The sequence below is a fragment of the Nipponia nippon genome, unplaced genomic scaffold (assembly GCF_047370975.1).
Source record: "Nipponia nippon isolate SJK-2023a ecotype South Korea unplaced genomic scaffold, ASM4737097v1 scaffold_9, whole genome shotgun sequence".
NCBI classification, from domain to species: domain Eukaryota; kingdom Metazoa; phylum Chordata; class Aves; order Pelecaniformes; family Threskiornithidae; genus Nipponia; species Nipponia nippon.
In genome coordinates this window covers 24,122,883-24,150,057 of record NW_028262413.1, presented here as the reverse complement: position 1 = coordinate 24,150,057, position 27,175 = coordinate 24,122,883, and the positions used below count along the sequence as shown (strand labels likewise).

Genomic DNA, 27,175 nt, shown 5'->3' with positions numbered 1-27,175 from the left:
TTCCCCGCTATGCAGTGAGGAGAGAGAGTCCCAGGTGGAGGCGGTGCCGCACGGCCCCGAATCCAATGGGCATGAGAGGCAGTGGATGATAGACGGGCGGTCCCCTCCGCCCGGCGGCTTTAGTAGGCGGGGCTTGGCGCCCGTCGGCCAATAGGGAGGGCGGCGTCGGGCACGTCGCGCCTTCCCGTGGTGCCGCGCGGCAAGGGTCGGCAGGAGCGGCCGTGACTCCATCCGGGTCCCGGCGCGGCTCCGGGTCACCCTGCGGCAGGTAACGGGGCGCCGGCGGGCGCGGTCTCCGTGGGGCGCCGCCATCGCCCGCGGGGCGGGTGGCGACGTGGGGGCAGCCCGCGGGAAATATCTAGCAGGGCCCAGGCGCAGCGGTCGGGGTGAGGGCGGGGCGGGTGGGACAGACGAGCGGGCCTGGCCCTCTCCCTTGCGGGCGGGCGCGGGGGCCTCGGCCCGGCCCCTCCACTCGGTGCCGCCGCCCCACGGGGTGGAGGCTGTCCTCGGTGGGGGCAGCGGCCCGGGCCGCAGGCGGAGGCGGTGGCTGCGGCCGCCTGCCCCGGCGAGAGGCTAGGGCGCGGCCGGCGCTGCCGGACGGGCCCTCCGCGCCGCCTCGCGCCGCCGGGGTCTCCGTTTATCGTCGTTATTTTTCTCATTGAGGCCTTTTTTTCTCCCTTTCCTCCCCCTTCTCCTCCAGACTAACTTGAAGGCCCGGAAGTGCCGCCCCCGGGCGCTCCTGAGTGGTGGCTTGGCCCCCCTGCCCGCCGGGGATAGGCCGCGGATGCCGTCAGCGCCTGGGTACGTCACTTCCGCTATCAAGTGTGTGGGCAGGGGAGACCTTGGCCGCAGGGGGGAGCGCTCCCCCCTCCCCCCCCCGGTACCGGGGAAGGGAGGGTGCCGCCTGCTCTGGCCCTGCCCGGGGCTCCCCGGGCACCGGGGAGCAGTGGCAGAAGGAGCTTGTGGCGGGGCAGGTAGGTAGAGGCGGCAGGCAGGGCCGGAGGCAGCTGCGGGAAGGGCGTTAGAGAGGGGATGGGCAGGGCAGGCAAAACGGGTGGAATAAGAGTTAAATTGAAAAATGAGGAGGCAGAAGTTGAAAGGAAGAAAATACCTGATGAAATAGACATCCTTTGGTAGCTAAACGTGCTGCAATAAAAGCAGGGTAAGGGGTGAGATTGCAGTAAAGCAAGTGCTTGTCACTATACGCTGGACTGATAATAACTAAATACTTGCATTATACTATATTATTGTTGTTAGCACAGTGTAAAATCTGTCCCTGATACGCAATAATGTGTTTATTGTAACTTTCTTCTGGCACAGTACAGTCGGTTTTAGAGAAAGACATTACTCAATCAAATTATTTTTATGATTTATTTCTTGTAGGAGTGGAAACTCAACCTGGTGTTCAAGGTTATGATAATCCTCGTTGATAGATTTGCCTTTTCTATGTTGTCTATGCTCCTCTTTAATTGCATTACTTTGCATAGATAGTTTTCTGACTGTAATGCAGGTCTTAACTGGCATGGAAAAATTGCTTCTGTTAAAAATGTACATAGAAATCCTACAGAACGATGCTTAATCATAACAATGGGTCAAATTCAGTCCATGACAGAATTTTTGAGAAAATGAATCTGTCCCTTCAAAAGCAATAATATTTCTTTAACTTAATTAAACAGTATTTAAGAAACAGGGTATCCTCTTCCTAATTCTTCAAGCAGGTAAGCATCCCCAGCTGCCAGGGGGCTTCACTGAAACAGTTCTTTACTGGTGTGACTCCTCTTGACAAATTTGACATGGTCTGTTCACAGCAATGCTCAGGTGTTAAATAGCCTGAACTTACCAAAGTGTTATTTACAGTGGTTGTTCAAACTTGCTGCAGTTTTTCCAGTGTAGTCAACATGCAATAGTATATTTAATAGTATTTGTTTGCCCTAAAATAGCTAACTTCATGAAGAGGGACTTATTTAATAGCTATATATGGTGATATTTTTAATACAAAATTGTTGATTGTAATTTTATTCACTGAGCTTTTCACCAAGTTGTATTCTGTATATCTCACATGCAACCTCAATTCATATAGGTCATGCTAGGAAGTTATTTTGCATAAGACAACCAGAGACTGGGCAAAAGGAAGCTTAGATAAAACATCAAATCACTTGCTTTGTTTTTCTACTACTATTAACAAGCTATGTCCTTATTTCACTTTCCTTTTGATAAATGCTTTCTGTGTTTTCCTCTGTTGTCAGTAGTGGAAAACATCAGTTCATTTGCAAAATAGTGAAAAGCTCCCAGGACGCATAAAAGGCCAGAGATGTTTAATTATGTTGCTAATTAATAATGTAACATGGCATTACTGAAAATGTTCTCATGCACTAACTTCATTATTTGCTGAATTTGTGTAATTATTGTATTAACATGCAAACTTTATGCAGAAAAAGTTAGCCCACTTACTAGTAGAATGTGCTAAGAGAGACAAAGCTAGTGAATAAATACACATTTGTATATTTATAAGTAAGTGTACATTCCTGATTGAAGCAGGAACAAATAACCGAAATGATGGTTTCCTTTGAGAAGTGTGCTGAGACCTTTCTACTGTTTGAAGCTGTAGCTAAGCTGAAATGTGCTCATATATTTTTCTTCTGCCAGTGTACTGACAGACATGTATTCAAAAAGGATTTGTGAAAATCTGGTAACATTTTAGTGTAGCCATCTTCCATACTACCACGTGTTACCTAATTTCACTGAGGTTTTGCCAGCATCATACAGTACTGTAACACATGCACCGCTTACACACAGATAGTTGAATACTAATGTTGTAAAATCGAGTATGTCTACAGGAAGATGCTAGGATTTGGTTTACTTTGGTTCTTTGTTCATATTAGAAATTATTAATTATGATCACATACTCTACTTTTCTATAGGAGATGTGCTTCATTCATTGCATGAGTGGGCAGTAGTGACTTCTAATTTCTTTCAAGCCATGGTTTCTGGATATTTATATTCCATCTGTAACTATATGCTTAGGAAAATAAGTCAAAATCAAACATACTAATTGAAAATGTGGCAAAACAGTAATATTTCATGTTATAATTACTTAAAACCAGAATGCTTTGTGTTAAAGCAATTAAATGTAAATGAGATATAGATTTTGTAAAAAAAAAAGAAGGCATTTCCAATTGAGACACTAAATAAGTACATTATTGATGACAGTCAAAGGTATTAATCTTACACTGTTATGTGAAAAATTCCAAGAAGTACTGTAGTGAATGCATATACCTGTCTAGGTGCGTGGACTTTGGTACTGCTTGTGCTTAGTGTTAAAGCACATCTATAAATTGGTATAGCATTGTGCACTGAAACTGCTTGTACTCCTTTTCTCCTCTTTGTAAAATTTGCCCTTTCAAACATGTTTTCTGTTGTGATTTATGCTTGCTCCAGTGTATTGCTGCTAAATGGACTAGCATGTCTAAATAAAGGTCTTAAATTTTAAGTTTTGGGGCATCAGCAGGGTACTCTTAAAAAGGTGCCTGGACTTCAGCTGGCAAGCGTTACATTCTGATGAAAGAATTTTTGCTTTCTTGGTTAGTGCCTATTTTCAGGGCAGGTGAATTTGCTTGGCACAAAGTAAAAAATAAAACAACTCTAATCTGTTTAGTCTTAATCTTCACACAAGGTTTTTAACTTACAGCTTTGACTTTTCTGTTATGCTTAATTTTATCTGCTGAATTTCTAAAGCTGAATTTAAGCACTAGAGTAAAATAGTCTTTTCAGATAACAAGCTGTTTACAAGTTTACCATTGCCAAATGATCTTTTCACAGAAGGATGTACTACAGCATTATATACGTGAAGTTAATGTATCTGTTTACCTCCACACTGTGTATAGTAGGTGTCAGTAAAGCCCACTTTGGAGGAACTATTGCTTCTACAAACTCACCTTCAGCTTTAGGTGGTTTCTTCCGTGCTGCAAAATTGACAAAATAACGGGGAGAATAAAGTGTTTGTCTTTTAGGATCACACTGAGAGGAAAGGATGATACTGAGATGAAACGGGACTTCTGTTATTTCTACAAATGCACATTTTGTTCCTTCAGCAGAGTAATGAATAAAAATCATAACTATCATTTGAACTATTTTTCACAGGTTGGAGAATAGCTTAACAGTGCTTATGTTCCACTATGTGCTACTAAACAAGAACATGTAAATTCTTGAGATTTTTTTTCTGTGCAGTTTAGGATCATTTCAGAGGTTTTAAACTTTACAGGTAGCTCAAGAAAACCATGCTTCAGAGCATCACAACCCATTTAGATTCTACTACTGTCACTTCTCTTGGACACAAGATAGGAGCAAGGCTCTAGCAAGATAAGCACTTTATTAATACAAAGGAAGGTACAATCCAAAACTGTGACTATAGAAGAGGAAAAATTTTTAATTCACACTAAAACTTTCATGTCAGTAACTATGTAATTTTACTGACTGTCTTTTGGAAAGAGGTGATGAGGTATGCATGTAGCACGTGATGACAGATAGTGCAGGGGCAGTTGAGTGAACTGAGGGGAAGCAGTACAAAGGACAGTTAAGTTGGCATCAATATTGCTGCTCCCTTTCTCTGGCCCCTCCAATCCCCACCAGTCAAATAAAAACCCCACAGGACTAACAAACTTGAGTTTATAAGTCTGTGTGTAGTCATTGGGGATGCTGGATGTGCAGGTGCTCCAGGTGTGGCTGGTGAAGGTGGCAGGAATTTGCTTGCTGAAAGAGTCCATGGGAGCTGGGAAGTGTGGTTCCAATGCAGCAGCTGCTACTGAAATTAGGGGGTAAAACTGTGAGGAATTAGTGTTGCTGCTGGTATTGTAAACCCTGGAGCTCCACCGTGTGGTGAAAGCTGCGTGCAGGCTGGAGGCTCAGCCCTTGGCTGTGGTAGGCAGCTTTGGTGAAGTCATGTCTGTTAGTGAACTCATTAGTCTTTGCTGGTGCTATGTGAAAGTTATACAGTTGCACAATTACAGTGTCATTTTCTTCACTTTCACTGCTTCAGGGATTTTAAAATACAAACACATGGTTACTGGAAAAATAGAACTTTCAACTCAGCTGTTAATAAGGAAAGCAAATTAAACGTGTTTCTTAAAAGCTTAAAGTCTCATCATAGTCTAAGTGTTTATTGCTGAAGTAGAGACTATGCAGGTAGATAGTCCTGAAACTCTTGTGCTGTACTAAGGCATGACATCATCAGTATGGTGACTTCAGTAGCAGGGATGTATGCAATAGCAGATTCACTAGAAGATGAGAACATAGCAAATTAGTAGAGGCTGTGCCAGGAGCATAATTTTTCAAGCATGTTGTACATCAAGCTTCTCTGCCTCTGTATGTGCCAGAAAACCTTGGTGCGTTATATCAGAGAAGCAGCATACAGCAGGCCTTCAAGGAGACCTGGCAGATCTCATTCCATAAAAGGATATTGCAACCTAGGTGATACAGTTTTTAAAAACCATTAGAAATAACCCACAAGTTAGAAACTCCCAAAACTGCAGGATTAACATAGAGCTGAATGCTAATTCACTAGACTCTGCATGAATACACAGTAAAAACAAAAAAAGCAAAAGGTAATCTGAACTTCTTCCAAAAGAAGGTTTTGACTTGAATTTTAATTTTATACCCTTCTAGTATGAAACCAAATAAAAAATTGTACCAGTGTGATATAACATCAATAAAGTTGCTTTTCTGCAAGAGTTGGAAAACAGGATACCTGATGATCTTTAATAAGGTATATTTGTTACAGAATGTGGTTTTCCTAATGTCCTTTGTGTACTTTATGATCTCAAGCCAGACTACTGTACTACACAGGATAACAATTGGAAGAAATTAATAATATTTTCTCAAGGAGCTTTTTTTACCTTAAGTAACAGCCCATCCAGACCTGTATTAGCTGAAAGGTTCTTGTTTCAGGAAGCTGAAAGGAGACAGATTCTTAAGGGTTGAGGAGCTATAAGTATTTAACAGGAAAATCTAGTGGTGGCAGTAGAAAATTTAGAATTTCCAATAACAGAACTTGATTGGAAAGTCCTACTGTCAATGGAAATAAAAATAAAAGCTGCTTGATATGTCTTCTCAAGTTGGTTAGGTTTATAGCTAACTTTTGCCTGAAGGTGGTGAAATGCAACAGATGGTTTCTAGCTTTATTGCAATCCTTGTGTCCTTCAGGCTTCATTTTAAAAAAAGACTCAGAAGTGTTGTCTTATGTATTTTATACATTTTTGACATAAGCTCTTTGTGTGGTAACACCTAGGTAGTTTTTCAAAGTGCTTAAGACATTTTTCAGTACATGAGAGAATCATCAGCTTCATCTTAAAGTTCTTCCTGAAACTGAACATCTGGGACTTCATTAACTTTATGAATCACTAAGTAACAAAGTGAAGATACCAAGTTGCCTCTCTCTGCAGCTAGACTCACCGGACAGGCCTCAGCAGGCTGCCTCTTATTGAGAAATGGGTGCTTTATGTGAATTCTGTTCAGCTGTTTGGATGGTTTGAATGCAGGAACAGGGAACTCAAAGGACTGTCGGCTTCCCTACTGTATATCTGCTTGACAGTAGGACCTCTGCCTGAGCTAATTCAAAAGCATGTGATGTGTGCCAGTGCTTCATAATGGTTTGACATTGTCTCAGTGCTACTGTTCTAATTTATTTCTGTTTTGGGCATTAGGACCAACTGCTTGTGTCCATCTGTGCATGCTAAAGTATATGTTCTGGTAGGCATGTAAGTTAGCAAAAGCAAATAATGGGATTTATACCAATTACAAGCAAGATTTTAAGAGTGATTCACCAAAGTCTGCCATCAATATTTGTATAAAGGATTCTGGAGTAAAGTGTTGAGGGGGTTGGAAAGTACTTTCATTTTTCTCTGTTCAAGGAATAACGTCATCCCTTTGTATATTAATGCATCGGATCACGCGTTGTGTTTTTTGGCAAGGACATTAACATGCATTAGGGCGCTCTTGTTCTATCAAGGCTTTGTCTGAAGAGTGGTCTGAAAACCTCAGTTTAGAATTGGGATGAAGTACTAGTAAAACATGTATTTAACGTTTTAAAAACTGCATTTCTGTAAACATTTTCAAGTATCTTATACATTACATTGACAAAACAATCAGTTTTCCTCTCCAGCTCTGTTCAAGATGTCCTTGCCAAGAAGGGGATTGTAAGCACACATCTGTCTGGCAAGTATTTTGATTTCAGTATTCTAAAACTTTTTTACTTCAAGATCATGTTGAGCTGTGTTAATGTAGAAATTGGCTTTAAGGTTATATCAGGAGCAGTTAGAGAAACCCACTTGTTTCTGACCTGAAAACAATGTGTATTTTAAGTGGCCTTTTGGTAAGGCAGTTTAACAATTAAATGTCAGGGTATAGGCCATAATCTTAATGCGTTTTGTTTATAATAAAAGAATCCCTGTACACGGGATTCTGTGCAATTTAAGAGTAACAGAAGCAACGCAAAATACTACTTTTGAGCTATTAACTGTTAGGATAGCCGAAACAAGTTACTATATGTAATATTTATTTCATCAGAATTATAAATATTAGGGCATCATACTGATCCATGTAAATTGGCTGCATAGCTATGGTCCTAGATTTTATTATTTTTAAGTTCTAAAGAGGAAGAAATCTACATCTGCATACGATGTTTGATAGACTTTTCTTTAATTTCAGATGAGGGGTTACATCTGTGGAACACGAATAGTACTTTAACAGGAGTTTAATGACTGTAGTTGTTCTGACTACATCTTGCTAACTGTCTAAAGATGAAATATATTAAGACCGAAGCAATGGGTAAAATTTTGAAATTAAGGAACCTTATCTTTTAAAATAACTTTATTGCATGACTGGGGGGAGTAAGGGGAATGCTTTTTCTGTCATCAGTATTTTACACTGTAAGTGCTGTCTGCAGCTAGCCGAACTTGTCTTTACTAAAGCAACGCTCTTTCTACATCAACTCTGAAGATGCCTGCACTGTGGGATGAGGTAGTAGGTTGTATAGTTTTAGGGTCATACCCACAACTGGGAGATAACTATACAATCTACTGTCTTTCCTAAAGCAGCAGAAAATCATCAGTGGAAACTTTTCAGTTTTAAGCTCAATGTCAGATTCTACTGATCTTCTGTATTTGTAATGCTTATTATAGGAGAAAATATTTCTGTAACATCTATCGGTAATTGTATTTAGATTTTTCTAATTCTTGGAAAAGCTAGGTTATCATTCTACATTAATTTTTCTCCTCGTAACAAGTAAAAAATTAAGAATAGATTGATTCCTATGTGTATGGTGGGGTAATTAAATACAAATTATTGATGTTCCAGTTGTTGTGTTGTTTAACATTGCTAACTGAAGTACCAGATATCCTTTAGAATGAAACTATGGTTAGCTACTTAAGCTCTTTGCTGAAGTTTATGCTTCTCTGTCAGAGTGAGGTAGTAGATTGTATAGTTGTAGGGTAGTTATTTTACCCTGTTCAGGAGATAACTATACAATCTATTGCCTTCCCTGAGGAGTAAAACAAACTGCGGTCCTTTGTACTCATTCATGTCCGCATTGAGTAAAAATAGATCCATCAGATAAATTTAGGGTTGTAAAGTATCAGATTAATCAGTGACAGAATTTGCAGAATTAACAATCACTGTGAATGGTGCAAGCCCCAAATGATATATTTGACTAATATGTCTTTTCTTCCAAGGTGAGTAGCACAGTGCTGGCTGGATATCAAAAATGCGGATGTTCCTAGATACAGAGTGGAATACTCCATAGAGTGGAAGTTATTCTAAAACAATCTGGTTTTGAATGTAAAAGTACAGGTAGCTCAAACTTGTACACTGTGACTTAAACTGTTCTGAGACCCCAATTTCTATAATGCCTTAAAATTCCATGACTCCAACTGCTTAGTACAAGTTGGAGGGAAAACTTACAATTATACTTTATTAATAAGTATGCTTATTTTTCTCCAGCTCTTCTAGCAGATGAGACTTAAACAATGTAATATAAAATTAAAATGTTGAATGGCCAAAATTGACCCCTCACCTGTTTTGGGGAGTGTAAAGCTATGAAGTTTGAGCATCCAAGATCCAGAACTGTAATTTTTCTCTGAGATGGTTACTGATAAAAAGACATTTTAAGCTTACTGCATTCTTTTTCCTCCTAATGTCCTAGGTGTACCCAGTCTAACTGCTTCTGCACTAGCATAACCAGCTAGCGTCTTGCTATAGTAACAAAGAAAAGCATGAAAATGCTTTTTGGGACTGAAAGTTTAGCATAGTAGGACAGAGTGAAAATGGAGCCATTCAGGAGTATTTAAGCCTGGAGTGTTAAAACTGTTTAACTACTTACCAAGCAGCGATAACAGTGTAAACTTGCAGTACGTTCCCAGGCCTAAAAGCCAGAAGACCAAAAGCAGCTTATAAGCTAAACTGAGCAGCTGCTAAGTAAGAAGAACTGCAAAAAGGAAGCATTGGGCTCCTAGGAAGAGGTAGTAGGTTGCATAGTTTTAGGGCAGGGATTTTGCTCACAAGGAGGTAACTATACAACCTGCTGCCTTTCTTAGGGCTTTATTATAACACCAGGACCATTTTGGCTCCATGCTAACCTCTGCAGCTTTGGTACATGAAGAGAAATAACAAGCTATTTCTAAGCATATTGAGGCTTAATGAAACCAGTATTATCAGCACACTTGCTACCAAACTCAAGTGTAGTACTGCTAGCTGGAATTCAGTATGGTGAAATGCTGCATTTGAGTGTGCACTTGCCATTTTGGTGAGATTGGGTTGTGATAGCCTGCAAGTAAGAGGCTATGTTTGGAAGGCAACTCCTTCAACAGTAAGATCGAGTTCCCTGCAATTAGGATGGAGGTGGTATGCACTTCTTAACATTCAGTTGAGGTACTAATACTATGTACTTAAACAGGTAGCTATAATACATCTTCCTTTGGCTTTGTGCATTTCAAGTGAAAAAACTAAAGTTTTCCTTCCCCAGAAGGATTAGCTTATAACTCACCTGCAAGCTGGTGATTTCTCAACAGGCATAGGCACTCCTAATAAAACAAGCTCTCAATCATGGATTATTTGCAGTCTTGCAGGAGGGAAGTTTTCAGTCAGTTAAAATGAATGATTGTGTGGTTTGTCTCATGGAATTGTAAGTTAAAAAGTAGTCCATAATTTTTTATGTAATTACACTGCACTACAGCAATAGTTCTGGTAGGGCTTCAGCTGGACACCCCAACAGAGATTTCAACTGCTGAGTATCTTCTAGCATTAACATGTTATGCCTACACCAGCCACTATTTAAACTTTTGACAATAAGACAGAATTGTAGATATTATAAACAGGTTTAGTATGCTTATATTGAACATCCTATATGTATTTAATTGTACATGTTTGATTTAGTTATTAAAATATAGCATTTTGTGAAACTCTTACGGTGAATGGACTTTACTTTCTCCAAAATAAGGAAGTGAGTTTTACAGGAAAACGGTGCCCACATTATTGAAATAAAGTCAAGACAGTGTTACAAAAATTATAGTGTTAACTAGAATTAGTGTTAGCCAATTATTACAGTGTTAACTAAAAATTATTGTAGTGTTAACTATGACTTTTGTTAAAGAGCTTTGGTACAAGACTTCACTGGGGGCGAAATGGGGAAATCCTTATTTACAACATTGCTGATGAATGTGCAGGAACTCCACTTACACTAGAGCTGGTTTCTGAGCAGAAGTTTAAATCAATGCACATAAGTCTAGACTTTTAAGAGGGTGCGCTTTACTAGTCTGAATTGCACTTTGGTTTTTGCATAAATGCAGCTGGTAAGGTATCAACAGATACGATTCAGGCTGAGGAACAGATACCAATAAATTTGATTTTAGCTGTACAAAATGCCTTAAAAGCTTTAATGTACTTAACATTTTATAAGTGTAAGGAGTATGCTTATAAAAGACTTAAATAATCTCTGTTAGCCACTCCAGCTGTGATACTCCCATTGTACCTGCCACATTTGCAAAACCCCTGTTGTGAGAGAAATAAATAGGACTTTGGTGCTCGATGAAAATGAGTAGCTGTTTAATGTTAAGTTTGGAGTAATGTGCAAGTTTCAGGCTTGATGTACCTATTTCTGCCCTGCTGTTACTACAACACTTAATATTAGCTCTCAGTGCTGCTAGGTTTCGTTAGCAATATACTTCAGAGAACAAGTAGCAGATGAAGGTTTTAATTTATTAGTCTCTGACTGAAGTTATATACATCTCAATATTATTATCAGAGACAGATTTTTTTTTTTAGTGTTAAAAACAGAACCCCTTTTCACAGAGTCCCAAGTGTTTCTTAGGCAAAAGCATCTGAATTTTGGAATTAATGTCTCCATATGCTTTCAGTGTATTGTGATAAGCAGATACTGCAGAGAGCTACTGCAGTATTGGTTCTGCCACATCAAATCTAGCCCGTCTCGTGCAATACTGGAAGTGGACTTGATCAGATCTTCATACAAGGCGGCAGTACTGCTCAGTTAATTTTTTAAAAATGGTTAATTAGTTCTTCCATTTATCTAAGGATGCTAACCCTTGACCCCCATCTTTCTATTGCTGATTCTGTCTTACATATAACAGGTACAGGCATTTGTTTCCTTGTAATTGGAAGCAGCTTGATTAAGTGATAAGGCTCAAACTAGAAAGGAATTACGTCGTGGTTTAGCAGTCTCATCAGATTATTTCTTACCTTGACTTATCTGTGGGCTTCGTCTAGTAAAAATGGTGTCTGCCTAGCAAAGGGCAGGATTTGTTTGCTTTTTTCCACCTGTATATTCAGAGAGGGGTCCAAGGATGAGGTGACAACACAGCAGGAATCCTTCCAAAAAAGAAACAGTGGTTAAAGAATGCACAGCAAACAGTGCAGAAAAGTTTGCAGTAGCAGTAGAGACATGTTTACCACCCATATTGAAGTACTTGTGTCATGGTGGTCTTGGAAATGTTCCAGTAGAGCACCAAAAATAGAATACAGCTTCAGTGCAGATCCATGTCCCAGGAGAATTATTTCTGTTCGGTGCCCTTCCGTGCAGGAAGATGTGCTCTGAAATCTTCCTGGTGGTGTGAAACCTGAGACCTGTTGAGGTTCTTCCGTAAGAGAAAACACTACTAATAAACATTGTTGTGCTTCCAAGGGGGACGCTGGGCACTTGTGCCATGTTCACAGTATATGAACTTTATGCATTAAAAATTCTCTCCCCTATGCTGCCTTGTGTTGAGAGCTACAGTTGTGGCAGACAAGAACTGCTGCTGTTATCTTCTGTACTTTGTGCTATGCAGAAGATAATAGAGCTCCTAGAGAACAGCTGCCACCACAGGTACATAGAGCAGAGTTTTACCCTACCTCAAAAGGGTGTTCTCTACTGGGGTTTCCCAGGTTGGGAAGGGGATTTGCGTTCTTAACTATTAGGGTTTTTTTGTGCATCTGTATCCAACCTCCTTCCAACCTGTGAGAACAGATGCAAGGAAATTAACTTTTAGCTATCAAGTGTATATAGTGAGATGCTAGCAACACACACCTAGAATTTTCAGTTATATTTAGATTCCTTGATTGGCTGATCCAATACTGTGGTCATTTGAAATGCCATGTCATCCTTATGCCAAAAAGCTCTTCTTGCTCTCTTTTGGTAACCAGCAGGCTGGACTCAGTAATAGGTGCATACAGTGGTTCATCTTCTTCTGAATTTACCAAGCAAACTATAAAATGCCTGATATGTGCAGGGTGCGGGGGTGGAGGGGGAGAGGGAGAGAGAAAGAGGAAGGAAAGTCTCAGATACACTGGTCAGAACAGACAAGTGTGACAAGTTCAGCTGGGTATTAGTGGTTTCAACTGAGACTCCCAAAAGACAACTGCAGTCCCTCAATTCTAGGGGCATCAGTGCATGGTGTGGTCTTCAGACCTCTGCTAAGCTTTAAGGAGTCCAGCAGATGAGATAGTTGGATTTGGTCAAGAAAGCGGATTTCACTTAACAAGCTTAGTTGTATATTTAATGACATAGTTTTGTAAAGATGACTCATGACAGGAGGTAGAGGAAGCATGAGATGTCAGTGTATGTTTTGTTGTAACACAAGAAATCAGATTTGTTCTTATTGCATAGATGGTCTTCCTGGAATTTGATTTTTATACTATTTGTTTCAGACACTTAAAACCACTACAGTGAAGAGGGCTTACATGCATTGGAAGATAAGACACTGTTCTATTTCGGCCTCTTGTATTAAAGCGATCTTCAAAATAAAGCTATTACAAGTCATACAATACTACTAAGGACTGTATTTTTGGTGACTGAAAAGGTCCTTTCTGAAATAGGAGAATGTTGCTGAAAAAATGCTTCCTTTGACATTAAAACTCCTATATAAACAATGTTGAGCTGATTAGTTAAACCCAGCACAGCATAAAACCAGAGAGCATGATCAAATCATGCAATTGCAAGTCCCAGTTCTGTGAGAGTTTAATAGTCCCTGTATACATTAGCTTATATTCTATACACCCTTTAATACATTACCTTTGGAGATATCCGTGGCCTCAGTACTCCCAACAACTACCCATAAATTGCTAGATGAAAGTAGTAAGGAGTAGTAAATGAATCCCAGTATCCCAAAATGCTGTCGCACATGAAACCTGATTCACATCTGGAATCCTTAGTGTGTAAGTGGCTCCTCCAGCAGTAGCTCCCTAAAATGAAGAGGGATAAGGAAGAAAGAGAAGTAGTTTGAACTTCCCAACTCCTACAAAAATAAATTTGTACAATGTCAAAGAGCTAATACTCATGACTAACATTCTGTCCGATTAAGCCGTGACTGATGCTATTAGGACCTAGTACATAAAATTAAAGCCAAACTGTTATGCCAAAACAAGGACAGTCAAAGACTTTCCTTAATACTTATTTTACAAAAAAGTAACATTGAAGCTGTTTTTAGAGACAGGTGTAATACCATCCTGATCGTTTCTTCATCAGCTGGCATACAGTGCCCCAATTGCCTTATAGTACATGCTGTAATAAAAGAGGTGATGCATAGCTGCAGAAACCAATGGACAGACGGACAAAGTTGGTACAAGATGGACAAAGATAGTATAAAGCAACTTTTCCTTAGTTATTCATGTTTTGAACAAAAGCAGTATATTTCCTTTTTCTGTTACTGTTTCAAGTTAAATGCAGCTACTGTGGAGAATACAGGCAAGCCAGCAGTGAGCACCGCCACTGCAGTGCAAATAAGCAAAGTCAACACATCTGACTAATCTCTCTGTGTTCCCATGGTGGCAGTGGTGAATGGAACAGTATTTCTACTGTTCCCTGCTCCACACCATCCCACTTCTGTGCTTACTGTGCAGTAACACTGGAGATGCCTTTCTGATACAACGGTCTAGCACCAATTCATATATGGTATTTCTGGTGCTTTAACAAGGGAAAGAGGTAGGTCAAACCTAATCAGACCAATGGGAAAAAATGAAAGGTAATTAAAACAGTTGGAACATGAGAATAACTAATGAATAAATAATTAGTGTGAAATAACTAGAGTATATGAGTATCTGAAGGATGCAAATGCAGGAAATATGATTCTTGTTAGGATGCTGTTAAAAAGTTTCAGCTAACTGTCACAAAAGTTTGCAATGAAGTCTGTAAAACTCTATTGCGGAGATACTTTAAATGGATGAATTGCCAACAAGCAGCACTGGAAAGCTGTCCTTTGACAGGAACAGACATGTTTAAACCCTGTTTCAGCTGAAGTCAATGGAAATCCTTCCCTTAATCTCAGGGCAGGATTTTGCTTTGAGCCCAAGTACATTTTTTTATACGAGTGATTGAAATAAGGTGAACAGCTAACTGTATTTAAATCAACATATTTAGATAATTGTTAGATAAGAGATTAATAAGCTTTGGCAATTTTTTTTTTAAATCTACTCACAGCTAGGAAAAGCTTGTTGTTTACTGAGTGGGTAGCCAAGCTGCATGAAGGTGGTGATGTGGAAAATGCAGCAAGCTGTTCTCCAGAGTCACCCTGCCAGGCTGGGATCACTTGGCAGGCAATCATTGCTAGCCTGTGCTGTGGGACTGCGATGGCTTGTCCTGTGAGGAGCTTGACCACATCTGCTTACCCTAGCCAAGAATAGTAAGATGCCAGTTAGTAACCATCTAATACAGAGTTAATTATTACAATATTGTTAGTTTATTCATATTAAAATGAATTGGACCATATGAAATCCTCAAAAACATTTAAAAAATATTTCTCAGGTGTGCGATGAAGTTTTTACTCTTGATAAAATACCGGTTTTCTGTTTTGTATTTCAACCTTGGTTGGACCTGTGTCCCCACTGGATTACCATGAGTCAGCGCACTCCATTGTCTTTCAGAAATTCTGAAACGAGGCCAAGAAGTTCCTTCCAAAGATTACCTTGTTAAAGAAAAAATATATGCTGTATTGCTTGCCCTTCAAATCTCAGTGACCACAGATTGTTGTATTTCAAATAGGGGCAACACAGGAGTTTCCAGTAAACTTTTCTTAAAATGTATAAACTAAAATTCTCCCCCCCCCCCCCCCCCCCCCCCGTCTCCCCTCACTCCGTTTTCTTTGGTTTTTGGAGCAGGATCGTGGTCCTGTGAAATTCAAAGTCCGTTTCTGGATCCACATATAGCACAGCTGTACACAAAGCTTTCTGCCTTCTCTGCCAATTCATTTCATTGTTGACTCACAGACAGATATCCCAGGTATTTTAAGACTGCATTTATACGCAGCTGTGACAGTAACCAAATCTAAGCTGCTCTTGAATAGTGTTTATTAGTTTTAGGGTGACTAGTGTGAATGCCAGTGTTCAGGAATGAATTTCCAAAAATAAAAGTTAAAAAGTCCAAAGTGCTGATCAGCAAATTTGATACTGAACACAGTGTTTCACTCGGTGGATAGCAGAATTGGGTTGATCACTGTGTAGTCCCTCTCTAATCCAAACAGAGTTTCCTCCATCAAAATTGGCAACAGAAAATAATCAAATGCTGCTCTTAGGTTCAGTACCAATTCTGTGACTGGATGACTACTAGACCTCTCCTGCGCAAAGAGCCTTCAACAGCAGAAGAAAAATGTGAATTGTCATACAAACTGTCACATTTCTTTGTTCCTTTCTGGTTTTATTTCAGACAGATCAAGAAGCAATGACATACTCTTACATTCTTGATGCAGTGTTTTTTTCTACAGTGTTTTAAATGAGGCCCTGAAAAAAAATGGTGATGAGCAACACAAATATCTAGAGATTTCTGTGTAAGAGAGAATATTTCATTATGTAAAGACATTAGAAAAACTGAGTGACTGGTACCTTTACATGCTTTTATACAACCATTGCATGCCATCTGTGTTTCTAGCAGAGTTCACTATGTCTGAACTGAAAAGAGTTTAGTGTGTGAAATACTATCTGCTGAAAGCTAACGTTCTCAGATGACAATAGTTGTTCAGTAAGCAGAGCAGGATTCTGTAAAAAACAAAAGGTAGAGGGCACAAATATTGATGGCAGAAGTATTGAGGATAGATTTGGGCCTTACACTTCATTTTTAAGGGAAGAGAAAAATAGTGAACTCATGTATTTTCTCACCTCTTGCCCATTCCAGGCTGTAACTGTGCCATCAGTAGATGCAGTACAAGCAAGAGACCTTAACTTTCCAGCACCAAACACGTTCATTGTCAGACAGATAAGCCATGACAACTGTTTTTCCTACAGTAAAATAAAAGTTAGAAAACAAAACATCATTAAATAGAGCTGAAAGATTTGATTTTCTTCAAGGTCTATTCAACAAAGTGTTTAAATATGTGGAGCTCAGTACACCCGGAAAAATACCATGCCCTTTAGACAGCATATTACTAAACATTATTAAATGACTGCATGTGTAAAATAGTTTCCCTCTTAGAGTGTTATGTTATGGATGATTAACAATCGAGATTTTACTGTAGGTTCAAGAAACAGATTTGCAATATTTATAGGTAGGTAACGTGGTTGGTGTGCAGATATGCACCTTAATATTTTCTCAAATCTGGTTTGTGGTCAGGGAAGACGGGAAAAAGACTTTAAAATTTATGCTGTTTCTTCACCACCATAGATGACCTAATGAGATATGCTAATAAGATAAGGTTTTGCGTCACCATCTTCTATGTAAATTCTTTTTTAGGGTTGGTAAGGGAGTGTTACAGTTAGCCACTTCATAAAGAAAAACAAACAGACAGAGCTCTATTTTTAGTCTTCTGAGAGTATAACAGACAAATGCCATTTTTCCAGAGGTGATTCATTGAGTTTCCACATTTCTGCTTATGGTCACCAAAGCGTTTAAAAGAAACCCCAATACAGATTTGCATCCTAAATTCATGCAACAGTTGCATACAAAATCTTTCAAAATGTTGTATCCGATACCTAACATAAAATTAATAGGTAGCTTCTTTTAATACGCATCTTTGTGGGCTTCATCAAAACTCAATTCTAACTAAGCATTCTGAAACCAGTTACCTACCATGAGACAAGTAACCAAACAAAACTATTTTATCTACTGCCTAAGCCTAAACTGGGGTGCATATACCCCTCCAGTTCCCTTCCTTCAGATTTTTAGATTCTTTACTGGACACAACATTTACTGGATCTGTTAATGCTTGGTAGTTCATGTGTCTGTCCAGTCACCAGCCTACTATCAGGGACACTACTTGGGTATTTTCATTGTACAATAGTAAAAACCTAAGGAAATCTATACAAAATGTACCTGTACAATGTGAGTGGTTTCATTTTAACACTATACAACCAAAAAAATGATTTTGACACTTCAGGCATTGAAAAAAGCCTTACTTGCCCAGGGAACTGCTCTCCGAAACATTACTTCAGAACTGTTGTGCCAAAAAAGGGGTTTTAGACATGCTGAAGCCAATTCAAAGTATTTAACATCTTTTGCTGTCAAGGAAGTAGTAACAGATTGAATCTCTGTACTGCCACTAAAGCCCCAGTTCTTTGTACTGTTGGGGTTACACATTCAAAGAAACTGTAAATGTAAGCGTAGGCTTGTGGGGGAATTTTCAAAACAAGTCATTGTGGACATTGTTTCTGTTAACTTTTTCAAACAAACATGAGAATAAAAATCACTATAATATTCCACTTTTTTTTTTTTTAAATGAAAGAGGTTATAACTATATACCATGCAATGAAGGGTAGTAAGACTACCATCATGTACAAAATTAATTTGGTATTGAAAATAGTAACAGTCACAAGGAACCACTTCTGTCCCATAAAGAACACATAAACTGACAGCTAGTCACTAGGTACAGCACCTCACACAGCAGTTCGGGGTTTTCCATACCTCCCACGATTTACTGGTTGTTAGTGGCTTCAGGACAGCTAATCAGACTCCCTGAGGAATGTGTTACCAATTTGTTTTCGATGGTACTTGCGCAGGTTTTCACTTTGTGTGTGTCAACACTGGGTGTGCTGGTTGCCATTTCTTGACAGCAAAAGCCATACACCTGTGTTTGGACACAGGTATAGTGCTGCACCTGTATGCAAAAGGTTCACAGGAAAAGTATTCTGCTGCATGAGTATACTAATATGGTGATGTTAAAATACACTGCCAATCATCATAGAATGGTTTGGGTTGGAAGGGACCTTTAAAGGTCATCTAGTCCAACCCCCCTGCAACGAGCAGGGACATCTGCAACTAGATCAGGTTGCTCAGAGCCCTGTAGATCAGCCCTCAGTCCAGCCTGACGTGGAATGTTTCCAGGGATGGGGCATCTACCACCTCTCGGGGCAACCTGTTCCAGTGATTCACCAGATGAATTTGGTAAAATACAATCCAATTCACTAGAGGAGTTTAGTTAAAGGAGACAGGCCCAGGCACATGCTGAAGGCAACCAGTGCAGGCACAGCTTTGTGCTACCATAGATGCCCAGCAGCAAGTGCCCCAGTCCCAAGATGATTTCACAGCTGCTCAGAGCCCATAAGGAGCTCTCTGGTGTGAGCAAAGGGCCAGCTCAGCTGGCCAGGTCACAAAAGCAGAAGGGGTGGCTTTAGTAAGACCACAGTTTCTCACTGCTGCACACAGTTGCTGTAGCTAGTTCACAATACAGCAAACACACACCCCTTGAAAGGGTAGCAGGACCAGTTGCAACTGTTGCCACCTTCATCTTATACTCTCAGTGTACAAAGAAGATGAAGTTGGAAGCTTATGTTTTTCTCACGCTTTTCCCCCTCTGTCCCCAGAGGGGCTTTACTCAAGACTTTGATTTCCTTCAAAGCACCTTAAGTAAAATCGAGTGGACTTGGTGGTTGCAGCTTGCCACCAAACTGCCATCAGGTTCTGCTGGTCTTAGCTAAAAGCAACATTGCATAAAATTTCCCTGCTAATATGCATTTCCTGGAAGTTACGGACCTGAAGCTACCTTATGGATCTCACCAATTAGGGTGCTAGACCTCCGAGATGAGAGACGTGGTAGCTGCATTTTACAGTGATCTTGCAGCCAGCAGTATTGTGGAGCTGTGGGGTGGCTGTTTCAGCACGGTGAGGGGACGCAGCAAAGCCGGGGACACCCTGAGCTCAGTCCTGCACTGGAGGGTGTCACGGTGCTTCCCAGCTCAGCAGTATGGGCAAGCACTGGCCCTGGTCTCCTGGGAAACTGCTGGTGCTGGGGGCTTTGCAAAGGGCAGCACGGTGGAACCACCTGGTAAGGGTTTTGCTCACTCCCTTTGATGGTGCTACCCCCCTTCTGCTGCAGCACACCATCGGGGAGGGTCACCAAGCAAGCTGATGATCTGTGAGCCCATCTCTTTAGCACAAACACCAAGGTTAAAGGAGGAAAAACACTCCCAAACAAACCCAAAACAAGTTTCTGACCTGCCTTTTTAGTGGCATCACTGGCTTTCATCCAGCTTCTGTGTCCTGAGAAGCAACCTGAGATTAGACAACTACAATGTATCTGCCTGCTGCAAAATGTGGTGGTTTGCACCCAAACTGGGAAGCACGGGATGTACGAACAGACCCTGCCAAGCAGGTTGGGCATAATCCCTTCCCCGTAACCTCCAGGCCATGTAGAACTCATGTTAAAGCCTGCACAGGTTATACGTTTTGTGTTCAGTAAAATTTGACACAATTTGTGCCAAAAATTTTCAGGATTCTCCCTCTGTTGAGTTATGTTTCCTTGAAAAACCACAACCCTCTTTAAGTACCTTAGAAATGCACCATAAGCATTAAGCCAATGCTAGACAATAATAAATGAGGCAAATTACATGCCAGGATGTGCTGGTGATAATGTTTTCCACTGAAGACAGGAGCAGTGAAATTTTCCAGCATAACAACAGAGGCACTGTTCCCCCACCCCGCGTGAAACACAAGTGAACTCTACCTTACCACCCTGCTCCCGTGCAGCCCTGCAAACCTTCACCCATCTGATAACATCCCATAGGTGACACATGAAGCTGCCTGCGTAGCGCACCGAGGTTGGCCAGCCCAGTGATGGCTGACCTTTAAATCCATCTTGTCTTGTCTGCGTGCCCAAGAGGAAATCACGTGTGGCACAAGCCTGACCCAGAAGTATTGCAGGGAGTAGGATATTTTGTGCGAGTAAGGAAGGGCAGGGTCTGCAAGATGAATCACTGAAACAATAATTATCCTGAGGAAAAACCTTGGAGGGTGGATTAACCATGATAACTGCCCTTTCAAGGTAACAACAATGCGAGCAGTCAGCTCTTCTCAACTGTGAGGAAAAGAAAATGCTTTAGCACACAACACAAAAATAAAAATTATGGAAGTTCATAAGAAGAGATTGGCCAAGGAGGCATCCTTCACTTTGCAACTGCTGTGACTTCAGCCTGTAATTGTTATACAATCTGCCACAAGAATTGCTCCAAAAATTATTTTTAGCACACCAGTAGCTTTCAGTGAAAATAAATAAAGGGACAGACAGTTGCTATAAAGACAGGAAATAAACTTTAGAAACTATTTAGCTTTTGGCTAAGCAGGACAACTGAATTACACAGTTCCTGAGCATGCATGATAGTCTCAGATAAGATGAACTCCAGATGATAGTTTTCTTTTCTTTCCTCAGATCAGCCCAGCTATAACATAACGGTCAGTGCTTTTTGATTGCTTCACACCTGGAGCAAACACCAAAGCCAGGAATCTCAGGGTGCTGCAGTCTCTGCCTGTGTCTCTGGTATGCACTTCCCACGCCCGTATCAAATACAACTGACGTGCAGACATAGGGTTTGCAGCCAGCAACTCCCATTAACAGTAGCTGTGGTGCTGTGCCTATTCCCTGTCCCTGGAGGCAGCCCCTCCTGGCCACAGCACATCCCCAGAGCAGTGTCACCCTCCTTCCCCAGCCCAGGCCAGCTGGTGCGCCCACCCTGCTGCTTGGCTTAGGCATAGGAGCATTAGTGCCTCCTGAAGAAGTCAGGATAGCTCTGCTTGCATGGCACTTAAACTGCTCAGAGGAGCTTCAAGCATCCCAAAGACAGGCAGAGCCATGGTGGCAGTGAGGGAGACAGGACAGGTCCTCCCACCAGAGATGGGAAGGGTTGGCAGCACCACCAGCCGCTGCAGAGCCACAGAGCTGGGAGGAGGGGCAGGTGGATACACCTGCCCAGGCAAACCATTAGTAATAATGATCTGCTGCTAATCCAACATTCACTGCACTGAAAGAGGGAAAAGTAAAGGCCTAATTCTGTCTCCCAACTGAAACAATATTCAAATTTTTGTTAATGAGCCAACCTTGCATTCAGCCTTGGCTACCTTAGCTAAATGCTCCTAGCTACCATGTTGTCAAGCTGATCTCCAAGAGGAGACAATATTTTGCTGCCTTTCAGTTTTTCAACCAGTTATCTCCCTCAAATCTGCTTTGAATATCAAAGCTGTCACAGCCTTGTCTGTGCTTCACCCCCATCCACCTCCTGGGCTGGTGAAAGCAGTGACGTTACTTCTGCAAACGCTGCCTGGTGCAGACGCCTGGCGGGTGCTTCTCAGGGGGAGATCTGGAGCGAAAAATGCATCTGGGGTCACTCATGCTCTGTACTGCATCTGAACAGAAAAGCTTACTGCAGTGACCCCATTTGGGGTAAATAAACCAGAATTTGGAAGACAAAACCGCAGGCAATTTGTACTCTGCTTCAGAGGCAAAGGGAGCTGCACGCAGAGCGTGAGGCCTCATCTGCCCATCCACGTTCCTTACCAGACACGGAAGAGGTTCTACCTTGCATGCAGTCTGCTCTTACGAGGAATGTGCTGTCAGGCTCTCACCGACTGACTTACGCTGAGGAAAGGCTCTTCCTGCTCTTCTGGAGGGCTGCCAGCAGCAAATGCTGAGATAGCCACGGAAAGTGAAACCACAGCAACGAGAGGGAGAGAAAACCCGGAGAAGGTGCTTCTCAGGTGCTGCTCTTTCACCCAGGTATTGAGGACTTGAGCTTACAGTTACCGCAAAATTCTTCTGCCCTTTGCAACAGAAAGCCACTTTGTGGAGTAATTTTAATAGTAAAATAAATAAAAGCATTTCCCTGTTCCAATGTTATGTGGATGTCTTTCCATCTCACTGCTCCTGAATTATGAGAAAGAGTAAATACAATGGCTGCAACTTACCATTACTACAACTGTTAACAGTTTTATATACCTCTGCCACAACTTCTTTCTGAACTAGACAGCCAGCATCCTCTCATATCTCCCCACAAGCCTTCCCTGAATGTCTTGGATGTCTGTTGTTTGGAGATGAGTCCATCAGCACTTGAAGGGTGGTCTGGGGGAAAGGTGAGGTCAAATTACTTAAACATCCTACTACTATATTTGCTTGTTTAGCTGTACATGGAGTTCCCTTCTGACCACAGTAACATCCCTCCCCTCTGTTTTTAATTTAAGATTTAACAAAATGATTTCCATATTTTTATGTCCCCAAAACGTAAAAAACCCCACCTTCAGCCACAGCCCTTCAGCTTGGACTCAGTGACAGAACAAGAATAAAACACGTTATCAATTTGAACAGATCAGTTTCCTTTATGGTGGAGTTGTTTTCAGTGTGCTGTGATGTGTATTACAAAAGCCAAAGATATAAATGATCAACTGGAAGCTTGAATTAATTTTTCCTCATGTCTAAATTAGGAGGGTGAGTAATTGCTGCAGTAATCGCAAGCAGAGCCTGTTTATCAATGCCAGTGAATAATTGGCTATTAAACAATAGTGCACTTTGCCTTTGAAAATTCACAACACTCTAACAGGAAGCACACTGCCAGTTTTATATTAGCTTGATGATTGATGAGAGGAGTGGCAGGATTACAAACGCAGTTTGGGGAAAAGCTTTCTGACATGTCTCCCCCAAAATCATCCTTATGCCTAAAGAGTTATACTCACTGCAAGGATAAGCACACAGTGGGCTTAGATTACAGCATCTGAAGTCACAGGGCCAAAATAGCACAAGTCTAATTCTGTAATCAATCACTTTTGATTGCAGGCAGCCAAACACCATACCTAGAAACCACAGGCAGGAGCTGCCTCTTGTTTTCTGTTTTTGTACATGCATTCGTCTGCCACCCAGCCATTGCTCTGATCTCACCCTTTGTTCATAGTGGTGTCTGGCCCTGTTATCTTCCTTATGCCTGCCCATTTTCCATGCCAAGCCTATCCTCTTCCCACCATGCTCCTCATCCCTTCCTCTGACAGCTCTGGATTGAGTCCCTCTCCTCCTGGTGTACCACTCTCTCCATCCAGCTACACCAACCCCTCACCTCCACCTGCTTTTCAGTGCCACCACTGCATTTCTTTCCCCTCCTGGCTGTTTCTGAGCTCTACACACTCATCCCAGGCACCCACAGCTCCTCCAGCTCTCAGGACTCACCTGTGCTCTCTTTCTTTTCCAGGCATCTTCCTTGCTCTGAGCTTCCCGGATCAGGAGCAGACATGGTACAAATGGTTGGGGGTCCCTACCGTTCCTGCTGCTTCCAAACCCTTTCTCTCGCCCAGCCTCTCCCCATCCTCCTCCTCCATGCTTGATCCAAAGCTCTTTCTCCTCCTCCCAGATTCCCACATCCACTCTTGGTGGTGTTGGGTTCTGGCATGACAAACCCAACCAGTTTCTTACATTGGCATCTCTGTATCCTTGAGCCTTCAATTGATCTGCAGCTCGTTTGACTCCTTCAGTCACTCTGAAATGGTTAATCTGATATGTTTTTCACCTAGCACTGCTCTTCCTCACCTCTCCATTGTGTAAATTCCCCCTCTGGTCACTGCTCATCAGATAATTCAATTAGTTTTTCTCTCCTCCCCTGTTTGCAGACTTCTCCTCCCTGTCCTTTTCTCAATTTGAAAATTGTTCATTTGCTTTCAAGCTTCATTTCAGTCCAGTCTAGACTATCATCCCAGAGTCTGGCCTACTGACTCCGTTTCACTTCCCCCCCCCCCCCCCCCCGAAGCTATTAACACAGCAGCAAATTAATTCTTTCTACCTCTCCATACTGTCACCTTCCCAACTAAGCAGCTGTAAGATTCAGCTGAATCTGAAGAAGTACATCTGCAACTCTGGCTGATGCAACTTCTCACTCCTCTACCACTTTCTTCTCCTGTTCTCCCAAGAAATATGAGCTGGCTGGTTTTCCTCATCTCTGTGGTAGGGCACTGGTCTATTCTCCCTTCCAACGGCATCTCCATGCCATCTCAGTTTCCTTCATCCCTTTTAATTCTAATTATCCTTAACCATTCTCATTTAACCTTGAATTCTTTGATTTCCCCTTCACTAACATCTTTTAGCATCTTCTTTCTTTAAAATGTACCAAAAAGTCCTTGATTCCCTTCTTGCCCTTCCAGACACCGCTCCATCCAATAGCTCATTGCTGTTTATAGTATCCTGATATTCCTCCAACAGTTTCTGCCCCTCACATCTTGCTGAAACTTCTCTGGTCAAGGTCTCTCATATCTTCTTCTTACCAAGATTTCAGTCAGGCATTCTTTCACACTATCCTTCTTCATTTACTTTTAGCATGGTGACCACAGTCTTCTTGATATCTTGTTCTCTGGATTCTGCACCCCTCATCCTCTGCCCCCCATCACTCATTCAGCATGTTTGTTAAAGAGTCTTCTTCACCAGCCTTGAACAGGTCTTGGTCTCTTTTCCCCTACCATCTCATTTCTAGGAAAAAAACCACCCACCAAACAAAACAAAACCCCCAAACTCATCTCCATGTACAAACTCAATGACCACCTCTGCAGATACCTCCTGTTTTACTGCTCAACTCCAGACTTGTCCCTTCTATCCAAATAAAAAATATTAATACCTTTCTGTAAGGTCACCTCTTATTTAGACCTACTTTTAACTCAGGCTCTTCCCGGCTAAAGCAAAGCTCCTGCCCATGCCTCCATATAACTCCACTTTCCTTCATTACTGACAGTATGACTATGTGTGTCAGTCACCCCGCAACACATCACGGCCTGCAATCTCTCTCCTAATGCCCAGTTTATGAATCTTCTCCTCCAAATGAGGTTTAATTCTCTTGAATGTTTTCTGAATAGGGTCCTAAGGACTGACAGCCTTTCCCAATGATCCCCTCAATTGAACTCCCACCATCTGACATCTTGATTAGACTGCCAGTCTACTCTTGCTTTGCTCACAGCAATCCAATGCTCTGCAGCAGAGTTAGTTTCCTCACTGGCATTTTGACACACACTCCTCCTTTTGCATCCCTCTTCTGACACCTCCTCTTTAGCATCAGGCATAAGTCACTTGACTGCTTTCAAGGCCCTTCATGACATACTATCGTTCACCAAAAAGAAGCTGCTCTATAGCTGGTCCACTACAATGGTCTTTATCCCTCACTATCATATTTCCAAGGAAGTGTCTGTCTTCTTTCTGGGTGCTGAATTCCCACTTAGAACTCCCTATGAATACTTGCAAAAGCACTTCACTCTTCTCCTACAGCCGCAGCAGCTGCTCACCATATTGACGAGCATGGCTTCCTTTTTACTCTCGTCTTCCACCCTCATCTTCTACTTACATAATAATGTTTTTTGAGGATGGGACCCTTTTTCTTCTGCATTTGTAGATGATACTGAAGAAAGGCAACCTGCTGAATAAATAGGTCTAGATCACTATCAAGGAGCCTTGGCTTGCAAAGTGCAGTGATCTGTGGCAGATGGAATTATCAGTCTTCTCCTGTCACACATCCTTTATCAAACATATAAAGCCTCCCAGGGATTCTTTGAGTCTGTGACCTCTGCTCGGTTCGATCACAAGGCCGACACCTTTCAAATGGCCCGTACTCTCTAGTCCACGAGACAATAATTTCACAAGAGCATATACTTCTAAGTTGTCTGAAGAGTTTGTGTACACACTTATACACCCCCAGCCATGGCTCTCAGATGCTTCCCAGGAATACTCCAGTAAAGGCTGAATTCATTGGTGTCTTTTCAGGCTTTCCCTTCTGACAAACAGCACAGCAAACACCCCTACTGATGAGAGCACTGACTTGAACCAGACCAGCAAGAACAGAGCTGGAAAGCAATTTTAATCTGAACCACAAGTTAAAGGTTATGTCTGGAAGTCACTCTTAGCTCAGAGAGCAGACACCAAATATTTTTCTTATCCTCTGTGACTATATGACAGTCTTGGACCAACACATGTAGCTTATTAGGAAAATTAGCAGTTTTGGCAGATGGACACTAGAACCAATAATTAAGCTGCTGAGTGTCCTCACCTGGCCATCAGAAAGGTGACCTCACCTCTAGCTCTGGTCTCAGTGACACCTGAGTGACCACACAGGAGCTGCAGCAGGAGGGCAGGGCAGCATTGCTAATGCAGCATAAAGAAACTTGAGTTTTCTGATGCTGAAGTCTGTTCACTTGGCTTAAGCCAGCAAGCTCTGCTGAAGTCAGTGAGGCCAGAACCACCCACAATCACCAAAACCCTGGCCCAGACAACCCAAACAACCCCTAGCCCTTGTGGCCAGGTACTGATTTGCCACCATGTTACATCTTCTCAACCGTACAAAATACATGCTAGCACTCAGTCACGTTGTCTTCTACATCATTAGACCCCCAACAGTTTACAATTATATGTTTTGATATCTTTAATTTATTTACTCCACAATTACTGTTTGGAAATGTATAACTGGAGGGCTGCATGGATCACTCTGAAGACATTAC

At 41.6% G+C, this 27,175-nt stretch overlaps 1 long non-coding RNA gene across 2 annotated transcripts; it reads left to right on the top strand.

Moving 5' to 3' along the window:
- Nucleotides 1–134: 134 nt before the first annotated feature.
- On the top strand, nucleotides 135–22,560 carry LOC148050196 (uncharacterized). 2 transcript variants are annotated; one of them, XR_015701322.1, is made up of 4 exons: nucleotides 135–268; nucleotides 701–801; nucleotides 21,105–21,212; nucleotides 21,865–22,560. It is a non-coding gene; the product is annotated as an uncharacterized LOC148050196 (long non-coding RNA). The 2 variants fall into 2 exon arrangements; XR_015701321.1 differs by having other exon boundaries at nucleotides 21,105–22,560.
- Nucleotides 22,561–27,175: the final 4,615 nt, after the last annotated feature.